We start from the raw sequence: 12,359 nt of genomic DNA on the forward strand, positions 1-12,359 counted from the left end.
GTGAACCAAGCCCACACCTGTGGGCATTCTTAAGTTAAGACTTGTTTTCTGAAGGCTTTCTCAGCGAATTTATGTTGGAAATCCATGGCATGCAAAAAACAGAACTTAACCCTTTAACCTAATAAAATGCACTGCTCTTATAATAGCAATCTGCAATCAATACTGTCAATATATTCATAAAAGAAACTGTGATGTAGCATCTTTCTATACACTGATGTATCCACTGGACTTCTAAATGGAACATTATGGGTTGAATAATTTGTGTTGATGCTTTGCGTAGTCGACCACCATCCAACCTGCATGTGACCTGTTACGTGGGGAAATAATGCGTGCAGCTAAAAGTGTAAACAAGTCTCTAGTAGGGAAGTAGGGATGTGCTGAGACAGCAATGTGGTGTAACTGAACTGTAAAGGGGAAATGGATGTACTAACACCTGCGAGGTTTGATGAAGACATGTCTAAACATACTTCTAAATTTGTAACGGACGCGCCATGTGGGCTGGTTGCTTGGAGACCAGAGGTCGACGGAGTGAAGTAATGCTTTGTTAACAGACAAAGGCTGGAGAACAATGTGGTTGAAACTTGAGGGATGAGGCTACCAAAATTGGCGAAAGGTTGACCGACTGTGACTGATGTAGTGTACCCATTGCGTTAGCAACAGCTGACCGATCAATCACTGTACATCGGGTAGTCAGGTCCGGCCCATCCCAAGTTGATCACGTAGGCAGCATGCACGAAACAGGGTCTAAGACAGCATGCTCCAAAGTGCTTGCTAGCTAGCTCAGGACTAAATAGTCTGATCAAATACTTGGAGAATCAGAAGGGAAGGACTGATCATTTGCTCCATTCTGACTGTTGGATGAACCTAAGTAACCTTGTTTACGTGGATGCATGAGTATAATCTCTGTTGAAGATAAGATTTTGAAACGTTGAATAAACGTGCTATGTGTGAACAATAATTTGGTAGTCTTGAGTCGTTGATACCCAGGGGGGAGGAGGAGTTGGGTCCACAGGAACAGGAGGAAAATGCTACAATTGTGGCAAGAAGGGACATTTTAGAAGGGATTGCAAAGCCCCAAGAAAGCCACCCGTAACGGGAGGTGGGAAAAGGGAGGGTTCAAAGGACTACAGTGAGGTAGAGGAACTGCGCCGTGAAGTGGCAGAGGTCAGGGCGCAGTTGGGGAAGATACATGCCCAGAGTGGGGAGGGTACCCTTCCTTCTGCTCCGCCTACCTCACAATGAAGGGGCTGTGCCCATCCCGAGTCCTTGTGCCTGATGTATGATGAATGGGGAAGACCATGCATCCATATGTGTATGGGCGGTGAGCTGGGAACGTACCTGGTAGATACTGGGCATCAGCACAGTGATCCATTCGTCAAAACCACTGAAGTCACCCCTCTCCAGTGGGCAGCCATACCAGCTGGAAGGTTTTACGAGCAACTTGGCCATGGGGGTGGTATCAAAACCTTTGAGCCTAAGGGTGCGGCCCCTAGAGACTCAATGGGAATGTATATTAGCACAATGGGGAGACCTAACTAAGGGAGTGTTAGGCGCAGATTGGCTCACTGCTCACTGCGTAGCAGTAGATTTGGCCAACGACTGCCTCTGGGGAGGAGTGATGGAAGAACCAGGTATGTTGGTGATTCCTCGCTCGGGACGGGAGGCAGGACGTGGAGCCGCTATGAAACCATATGATCTACAGGAACTCCTGGCGAGGGGGCCGGCACAGTACCGGAGTCAGGTCCTGGAGAATGCAGGCGTGTTCTGTACACGCCAACATGACTGTGGGAGAATGCAGTCAAGGGAGGTGCAGAAAGACAGAGATTCATGTCTAAACCTCAAAGACAGTATCCCTTTCCAAAGGAAGCGGAGAAGGATTTGGAAAGCGTGGTAGGGTCACTGGTGGAACTGGGTGTGTTGCACCCTATTGCCACCAATGTGAATTCACCAATTTGGCCAGTTAGGAAACCCGATGGGTCTTGGCGAATTACAGTGGACTACCGCATGTTAAATAAGAATATCCCAGCCTGTGCTCCCACTGTGGCAGTAGTGGCTGATCTAATAGCAGCCATACTGAGTGCAGGTATTCGCAGTATTGGACATTTCCAATGGGTTCTGGCCCATACTGGTGAGGAAGGAGGACCAGTATAAGTTTGCATTCACCTTTAAGGCCACCAGTGGACATGCCTTCCCAAAGGGTTCCATAGCAGTCCCTCCATATTCCACCAGTGCATGGCACAGGGACTGAAAGGGTTTGGTTTGCCGAACCAGTTAGTGCAATATGTGGATGACTTGCTACTGTTCTCAGAGACTGAAGAACAACACTCAAGTCTCCTAAGTGAGCTGTTGTGGGACATGGGACTTAAGGTTAACCCTAAGAAAGCCCAGATTGGACAGGAGGAGGTTCAGTTTTTGGGGCTGACCCTCCAACCAGGAGAAAGGGCCATAGAGGAAGGGAAACGTAAGGCAGTACAGGAGTAAAAGCGACCCAGCGATGCGCCAGGAGTCCGATCGTTCCTGGGACTAACAGGGTACTGCAGGGAATATATAAAGGGGTATGCAGCGACAGCAGCTCCCCTGCTCCGACTCATCCGAATGGGAGTTGAATGGAATGGACAGAGCCATGTGAAAGTGCTTTTGTCCAGCCTCACCCGCCTTAGGGGCAATAGATCCCGAGAAGGATTTTACCCTGGAGGTAGCAGCCACAGATTCGAGTCTGAGTGCAGCCCTGATGCAGGAGGTGCACGGCCAGGCTCAAGCAGTCACCTATGCGTCCCGTGTACTGTCTGATGTGGAAAAGGCATATTCCACTTGTGAAAGACATCTCTTGGTCACCTTTTGGGCTGTAAAAAACTTTGCAGTATATATGGGCACATGTAGCATAACCCTGACCACCCAACATACCCCAACAAGGCTCTTACTGGAAGGAAGGATTAAGGATGGCACTGTGAGTATTGTTTGCATAGCCTGATGGACCTTGCTTCTAAATGGGATGGACTTGAAAGTAAAGCCTTTGGCAGAGCCAAAGCTGGCAGGAAGCAGGATTATGCAGATGAAACCCACATATGCACCGTAGAAGGAGTATGTAGAAGGGTATGCATGCAGGCATGCAGCCAGAGGGACGAGACAGCTCTGTGGATGGCTCCAGCTCGGTTAGTAAAGGGGAAAGAAGAACAGGGTGTGGCATCTATGACCCTGATTGGGGAGTGGAGTTAGCCCTGAAGCTACCCCAGACCATGAGTGTCCAACAGGCCGAGTTGGTGGCGGTAACTTATGTGGCACCCACGCCCAGGAATTCCCCATGCCTTACACCATCTGCTCCAATTGCATGTTTACCTGTAATTTATACACCGAGTGTCTAGCTATATGGGCTCGGCAGGGGTTTACCTCAGCCGAGGGAAAACCGCTCGGAACCAGTCCCATGCCTCGCACGATCTTGGAAGTGGTCAATGGGGAGCCCGCGCAACAGTATTACATCCACAAGGTAAAAGCCCATTCGAAAGCTGAGACCAGGTGGGAAGGAAACAGAAGGGCTGATGAACTGGCGAAAGAGGGAGCTGAAAAGGGTAGTCCCTGGGACCCTTATGAATCCAGAATGGTGGCGGCCATAACAGGCAAGCAAGAGGCCGCATCAATGCCCCTACCCCCAGATCTCAAGGAGGTTCAACATAAGGATCCAGGTCTGAAGGCTATCATCTTGACTGAATTTTCTGAGGAGGTGACTAGATGTGTAGATGAGGGTAAAGCAGTTGATGTAGTCTACATGGATTTCAGTAAGGCATGGGAGATTGGTTAAGAAAGTAAGTGCCCATAGGATCCAGGGCAATTTGGCAAATTGGATCCAAAATTGGCTTAGTGGCAGGAAACAGAGGGTAATGGTCGAGGGTTGTTTTTGCGAGTGGAAGCCTGTGACCAGTGGTGTATCACAGGCATCGGTGCTGGGACCCTTGCTGTTTGTAGTGTACATTAATGATTTAGTCGCGAATATAAGAGGTATGATCAGTAAGTTTGCAGATGACACGGAAATTGGTGGTGTTGTAAATAGTGAGGAGGAAAGCCTTAGATTACAGGACGATATAAATGGGCTGGTAAGATGGGCAGACCTGTGGCAAATGGAATTAAATCCCGAGAAGTGTGAGGTGATGCATTTAGGGAGGACTACCAAGGCAAGGGTATATACAATGGATGGTAGGACCCTCGGAAGTACAGAAGGTCAGAGGGACCTTGGTGTACTTGTCCATAAATCACTGAAGGCAGCAGCAGAGGTAGATAAGGTGGTTAGGAAGGCATATGGGATACTTGCCTTTATTAGCCGAGGCATAGAATATAAGAGCATGGAACTATGATGGAGCTGTATAAAACACTAGTTAGGCCACAACTGGAGTACTGTGTACAGTTCTGGGCATCGCACTATAGGAAGGATGTGATTGCACTGGAGAGGGTGCAGAGGAGATTCATCAGGATGTTGCCTGGGCTAGAGCATTTCAGCTATGAAGAGAGACTGAAAAGGCTAGGTTTGTTTCCCTGAGAACAGAGAAGGATGAGGGGGGACATGATTGAGGTATACAAAATTATGAGGGGCATTGATAGGTTAGATAGGAAGAAACCTTTTCCCGTAGTGGAGGGGTCAATAACCAGGGGGCATAGATTTAAGGTAAGGGGCAGGAGGTTTAGAGGGGATTTGAGGAAAACAATTTTCACCCAGATTGTGGTTGGAATCTGGAATACACTGCCTGAAGGGATGGTAGAGCCAGGAACCCTCACAATATTTAAGAAGTATTTAGATGAGCACTTGAAACGCCATAGCATACAAGGCTACTGGCCAAATGCTGGAAAATGGGACTAGAATAGTTAGGTGCTTGATGGCCAGCACAAACACGATGGGCCAAAGGGCCTGTTTCTGTGCTGTATAACTCTATGACTCCATCAGGGCAAAACAAGAAGGGAAAGAATTAGAAGGACCATGGCAGGCTAGTGACATAATGGTGAGGAAAGACATGCTATTCACAGGAGACAAGTGGGTGGTGCCCGAAGGGTACCAACAGGAAGTGATGCAGTTAGCCCATGGAGGCCCTGGCGCAGGGCATCCAGGAAGTGAGGGAACTTGGGAACATATTAAGCAAGTAGGATGGTGGCCTGGGATTAGATCAGATGTAGAGAGTTATGCGAAGGGGTGTTTGATATGCCTGGCCAATAACCCAGATCCCCAGAAAAGAAGGCAGAATTGAGAGTGACCCGAAGGGTGGAAGGACCCTGGCGGTCAATCCAGATTGATTTCATTGGACTCTTGCCCACCACCAAAAAGGGGAATAAGCACTGCCTGGTATTAGTGGACAATTTCACTAAATGGATGGAGGCTTTCCTCAGCCACAGCTTTGTGGACTGCTAGGACTCTGGTCAAGGAGGTGGGGATGACCTGATACAATGGAATCAGATCAGGGAAATCAGTTCACCTGAGAGGTGATGCAGGCAACTCTAAAATTGCTGGGGATAGAGGGCAAATGGCTTGTGTCACACAACACCCAGTCATCGGGGATAGTGGAATGCATGAACAGAACCATTAAAACAGCTTTGCAGAAAGAGTTGGAGGGACAGTCCCAGCGATGGGATGAAGTACTGCCCCTAGTCCTCATGCATATCAGAGGACAGAAGTCCAAAGGGACAGGGTATTTCCCCCATGAATTGGTGATGGGGAGGCCCACACATACCCCCACCCACCTGTTGATACCCAAACTGATGGAACAGCAGGCCCAGGAGGTAAGTCAACATAAATTTACCCGAGATCTGTGGAACCAATTGCAATTGTTGCATGTAAATGCGGCTAGTAATATCGGGATGAAGCATTGGTGGAACAAACTACAGCTGATGCTGGGCAAGTCCCAAGAATGGGACATTGGGGACCAGGTCATGGTAAGAAACAATGCAAGGGTGGGAGTATTTGAACCTTTGTACAAAGGCCCATACCACATTGTGGACAAGGCCAGTCCCATGGTTTATGCCATCCAATTGCCCAAATGTGTTAAATGGTTTCGCATTAACCAAATGAAGAAAGTCCATCTGCCAATCCATGAGACGGGAAAGGTGGCTAGTAGCACACCCTGAAAGGAACCCGATTCCTCGATAAGGCCATTAGTTTGGGACAAGGATAACAATGATAACAATTCAGAAGGGTCAGAAGAGGACGCCCCTCCAAAACCCCATTTTGACCGATGAGGGCGATGCAAGGTCAGCGACAATCCGATTGTGGAGAGGATGCCCCTCTGACCCTTCGGTCCCGTCAAAGTAACCGGAAATGGCGAACTCCGCAGCACTGGGCTGAATTCTTTATGGATTTCTAACCCCTCTGGCAAGGCCTTTGAGTAAAAGAGCCTTAGCAATGTGTAAATATTTTGTCTTGTAGGATGGCGAGGTTCATGGTAACCAGGGTCCTTCTGGCCCTGGGAGGAGGGAATAGAACGCAAGCAGCCATCACAAATCCGAAATGCCGGGAAACAAAGTTGTGTCATAATGGGGCCAGGGACAGTATTAGCGATTTAAGCACGGGAAATATCCCATCTGTTTTGTGTGTTCCAAAGGAGGAGGTGGACAGCTACAAGTGGGGGCAGATGATATCGCAAGGGGAGGAATAGCGCTCGGCAACTGGATCTGTTTAGCTTCTTGGAACAATAGTCACTTCTGCATCAAAGTGATACAGGCGGTGCTGTGTTTCCCGAACCCAACGGGAGGGTGTGTAAACCTAACATGTAGCAGGGACTGCACAGGTACAGGCACAATCCCAAAACCAGAGCCTGACAAGACCCATCCCCACTGTGGTGATCGAAGGAAACAGATTTGCCTAAGTCACCCCACCACAGCCCCCTTCACCACAAGAACAGCAACCCCCACCCCACCAACGGAGACACCTTGCCCAGCATTAAGCCCTGGAAGAGAAAATGGACTTGTTTTAATAAAAGAGAATAAAGTTTTGTATGATAATGTACACCATGAGTTGGTACCTGTAGTCCTGAACATCTCAGATTGGGGATTATCCCTGTGGTACTCAAATGTGACTGGAGCAATATATGAAAGATTGGTGAAACAAGTGATCGAACAGGAAACCCAGGCACAGGGATCCCAGGCCAGAGCTCCAGTGGGAGGCTGGGCTTGGAGACAGGTGACCGGGCTGAGATGAAGGTTTTGGGGAAATTTGAGAAGGAATAAAAGAGGATTGGTGAATGATGTAATAACAGGTTTTAATACTGGGACAGGAGTAGTAAACACCCTAGACACAGCCAATTTGGACCAAATGGTTAGGACCCTCAGCACTCAGCTGAAAGAAATTCTAAGGGACGGACAAAAGATCCAAACATATAGGTTCCAGAATGCCCAAAGACTGACTAAATGAGTTAAAATGTTGGTGCCCACTGTGGAGGATCATGCGAAAACAATCAATAAATTGTCTAGGGAAGTGGAGGAGTCAGGAAAGAGAGCAGCTAAGAACAACACCTGTTCTACCTATGGCAGTTGGGTTGTCGAACAGACCCGGGAAAACCTGAGGCAAATTCACCAAGGAGAGTTACCCCTCTGGATCAGTAATGATCAGGTTAAGAATTTGGTTTTGAAACCCACCAATCTGACCGTTTGCCAACTCAGGGGATTAACACGTGTGTATGCAACTAATACTAACTGTATTGAAAAGGGATGAATGTTATTGGGAATGGTACTGGCAATACCTATTAGAAACATAGAAAATATGAGCAGGAGGAGGCCATTCGGCCCTTCAGGCCTGCCCCACCATTCAAAAAAGATCCTGGCTGATCGTTTAAATTCAGTATAATAAAAGCAAAATACTGCGGATGCTGGAAATCTGAAACAAAAACAAGAAATGCTGGAGTCACTCAGCAGGTCTGGCAGCATCTGTGGAAAGAGAAGCAGAGTTAACGTTTCGGGTCAGTGACCCTTCTTCGGAACTGACAAATATTAGAAAAGTCACAGATTATAAACAAGTGAGGTGGGGGTGGGGCAAGAGATAACAAAGGAGAAGGTGCAGATTGGACCAGGCCACATAGCTGAGCTGACCCTGAGCTTCCGGTTGCTTGCCATTTCAACACTCCCCCCTGCTCTCATGCTCACATCTCTGTCCTGGGATTGCTGCAGTGTTCCAGTGAACATCAACGCAAGCTCGAGGAACAGCATCTCATCTACCGATTAGGCACACTACAGCCTGCCAGACTGAACATTGAGTTCAATAATTTCAGAGCATGACAGTCCCCCATTTTACTTTCATTTTTAGTTATTTTTTCTTCCTTTTTTTTACATTCCTTTTTACATTTTTTACAATCTTTTTTTGCATTTATTTCATTTCATCTTAGTTTGTTCAGTTTGCTTACCCACTGTTTTTTTCAGGTTGTTTTTCTTCAGGTTTGCACTTGCTGCTGTTCAATATTCAGTGTATTCACACCTAATCTGTACTAATGCTTTGTCTTTCAACACACCATTAACATATTGTTTGCCTTTGCTCCGTGACCTTTTGGTCAGCTATGTGGCCTGGTCCAATCTGCACCTTCTCCTTTGTTATCTCTTGCCCCACCCCCACCTCACTTGTTTATAATCTGTGACTTTTCTAATATTTGTCAGTTCCGAAGAAGGGTCACTGACCCGAAACGTTAACTCTGCTTCTCTTTCCACAGATGCTGCCAGACCTGCTGAGTGACTCCAGCATTTCTTGTTTTTGTTTAAATTCAGTACCCTGTCCCCGCTTTCTCCCCATATTCCTTGATCCCTTTGGCATTAAGAAATATATCTATCTCCTTCTTGAATATATTTAATGACTTGGCCCCCACTGCCTTCTGCAGTAGAGAATTGCACAGGTTCACCACCCTCTGAGTGAAAAAATTTCTCCTCATTTCAGTTCTAAATGGCATACCCCATATCCGAGACTGTGACCCCTGGTTCTGCAATCCCCAGCCATCGGGAACATCCTCCCTGCATCTAGCCTGTCTAGCCCTGTTAGAATTTTAAAGGTTTCTATAAGATCCCCTCTCATTCTTCTAAATTCTAGTAAATATAGGCCTAGTCGACCCAATCTCTCTTCATACGTCAATCCTGCCATCCCAGGAATCAGCCTAGTAAATCTTCTTTGCACTCCCTCCATGGCAAGACCAAAACTGCACATAATACTCCAGATGTGGTCTCACCAAGGCCCAGTATAACTGCAGTAAGACATCCTTGCTCCTGTACTCAAATCCTCTTGCAATGAAGGCCAACATACCATTCGCCTTCCTAATTGCTTGCTGCACCTGAATGCTTGCTTTCAGCGACTGGTGTACAAGGGCATCCAGGTCTCATTGCACCTCCCCCTTTCCGAATCTATCACCGTTCAGATAATAATCTACCTTTCTGTTTTTATGACCAAAGTGGATAACCTCACATTTATCGACGTTATACTGCATCTGCCATGCATTTGCTCACTCACCCAACTTTGTCCAAATCACGTTGGAGCCTCTTTGCATCCTCCTCACAGCTCAGATTCCGCCCCCCCCACCCCCAGCTTTGTGTCATCTGCACACTTGGAAATGTTACATTTAGTTCCCTCACCCAAGTCATTAATATATATTGTGAATAGCTGTGGTACCCCACTAGTCACTGCCTGCCACTCAAAAAAAGACCAGTTTATTCCTACTCTCTGTTTCCTGTCTGTCAACCAATTCTCAATCCATGCCAGTATATTACCCCCAATCCGATGCTTTAATTTTGCACACTAACCTCTTATGTAGGACCTTATCAAAAGCCTTCTGAAAATCCAAATACACCACATCCACTGGTTCTTCCTGATCTATTCTACTAGTTACATACTCAAAAAACTCCAGTAGATTTGTTAAGCATGATTTCCCTTTGTCCAATCCTGTTTATGCTTTCCAGGTGTTCTGCTATTATTATAGTGAATCATGCACCTAAGGATATATACCGGTAGAGAACATTGGAGTAATGAGGCAAGGACACCATGTTGTGTATCATCACATTCACCCCTATGCGGTCCGCTCTAGGAAGGTAATGTTGGGAACATCATTGAGAGGACGTTGTATTGGAGAATCGACTATAGTGTGTTCACATCCTGTCAATGCCACTGAGGAAGCATTCTGTGGTTTTAATGCAACAGTTAACTGCACTATGGAGGCGGTATCAGCAGTTATGAGTCCAACTCGGTTAGTTAACATGAGTAAGGGGAAATATTGTGTGACTGCCTCCCAGACATCATTTTGGCATGGCAAAACACAGTGTCCTCTAAAGAATAGTACAGTATGTTTTACCCCAACGCTTTCCTCAAGGATAGGCCAGGTCGAACTGGTGGACATACACAGGCAAGAGGTAGTGGTCCTCAATGCCACTGAAAGTTTGAGGGATGATCTGGAACTGTTAGCCAATTCTCAAACCCCATACCCCCATTGCCAGAGCATATGACAGAGGTTAGACAAGGGCTGAACTGAGTGCATAAGATTTATTACATCCTCCAGCAAAGGAGTGGGCAAGTGCAACGGGACATTGGAGAAATACAGGTGACCATCTGGTGGGAGGACCTGTGGGACTGGAGAATGAATTTGCAAGTTCACTCCTGGATCAGAATATTCTCACATGTTCTGATTGTAGCTCAGCTTGTGGTGTTGCTGTGCCTCCTCATCATCCTCTGTCAGCTAAGGCGATGAACTAAGAAACGGAAAAAGCAAGCACTTATACGAGAAGTTTTCCAAGAGGGGACTCCTCGGGGGAGGTTTGAAGATCATGAGTTAGAAGATTTTATCTAAACCTAACTGGACCGTGAAGACCCAGGTAAGGTTTAAAGGGTGGAGCTCTGTAGGCGACCCCATCCAACCTGTGAACTGCATGTGACCTGTTACGTGGGGAAATAATATGTGCGGCTAAAAGTGTGAAGAGGTTTATAGCAGGGAAGTAGGGATGTGCTGAGATAGCAATGTGGTGTAACTGAACTGTAAAGGGGAAATGGATATACTAACACCTGCGAGGTTTGATGAAGAAATGTCTAAACTTACTGCTAAATTTGTAACTGAAGCGCCGTGTGGGCTTGTTGCTTGGAGACCGGGGGTCGATGGAGTGAAGTAATGTGTTGTTATCAGACAAAGGCTGGAGAACAGAGAACTAGCTATGCAATGTGCTCGAAACTTGAGCGATGAGGCTACCAAAAATAAGTAGATGTCAAAATTGGTGAAAGGTTGACCAAATGTGGCTGACGTAGCGTACCCGCGGCATTAGCAACAGCTGACCAACCAATCACTGTACATCGGGTAGTCAGGTTCGGCCCATTCCAAGCTGATCATGCATGAAACAGGGTATAAGAAAGTGTGCTCCGAAGTGCTAGCGAGCTAGCTCAGGAATAAGTAGTCTGATCAAATACTTAGAGAATCGGAAGGGAAGGACTGATCATCTGCTCCGTTCCAACTCTCGGATGAGCCTAAGTAACCTAGCTTATGTGGACGCGTGAGCATAATCTCTGTTAAAGATAAGATTTTGAAACGCTGAATAAATGTGCTATGTGTGAACAATAATTTGGTAGTCTTCAGTCGTTGATACCCAGAGTAAACCTTCGGACCAGTAGGGGGGATAGGCTACATTTGAAGAGAGGGAAAATAGACAAGCCACCTGGCTACATTTTCTTGTAGTTAGTTTTAGAATATAAAAGGGAAGACAATTGTGGATTAAAATAAGTTGACAACATTAAATACATGCCTTTATTACAGTTAGCAAGATGCTACGATCAGCTTGGTGCATACTTCACACAGAACATGATGATTACCTCTTTATTTGAGATTTTGCAAACAATAGATTTTGGGGATTAATTAACTTGGACAGTTCTCCTGCTCATTCACCATAATTTCCATGGAAGAGCAGCTGAAACCCTGGAAAAATAATATAAAATTATTCAGCCACATAATTAACAGCGAGAGAGTTATTCAAATAGGGAAGCACTTTGATGTTGGTTCACTGGCAACATTGTGGACCAACACATGACGCTGAATTTTACTTAAGTGATCCACTGGGAGTGGGTGGGGGAGGTGATTGGTGGGATCTGGAAGGCATAGAAAATCCGAAAGTCGGGATTTCCCTGCACACTGTGGAGTTTTCGCTGTTTGTGTGTGACATCATCAATGGGTTCCCTGCTCAGAGACCAAGCCTGATTGACAGGCTTGGCTTCCAGTTGGGTGAGGATCCAGTCAGTGAAGGCCAATGGACCAGGCAAGTACATGCCGAGGTTGTGGGGTGGGGAACACATCGGTAGGTGGATCCGATTGGGAGGGGTGGCGGGAAAGGGTCAACTAAGGTTGCGGGGCAAGCCAGGAAAAGAGGTTTGATTGTTTGGGAAAGAT

Source organism: Heterodontus francisci, chromosome 7 (genome assembly GCF_036365525.1).
Source record: "Heterodontus francisci isolate sHetFra1 chromosome 7, sHetFra1.hap1, whole genome shotgun sequence".
Lineage (NCBI taxonomy): Eukaryota > Metazoa > Chordata > Chondrichthyes > Heterodontiformes > Heterodontidae > Heterodontus > Heterodontus francisci.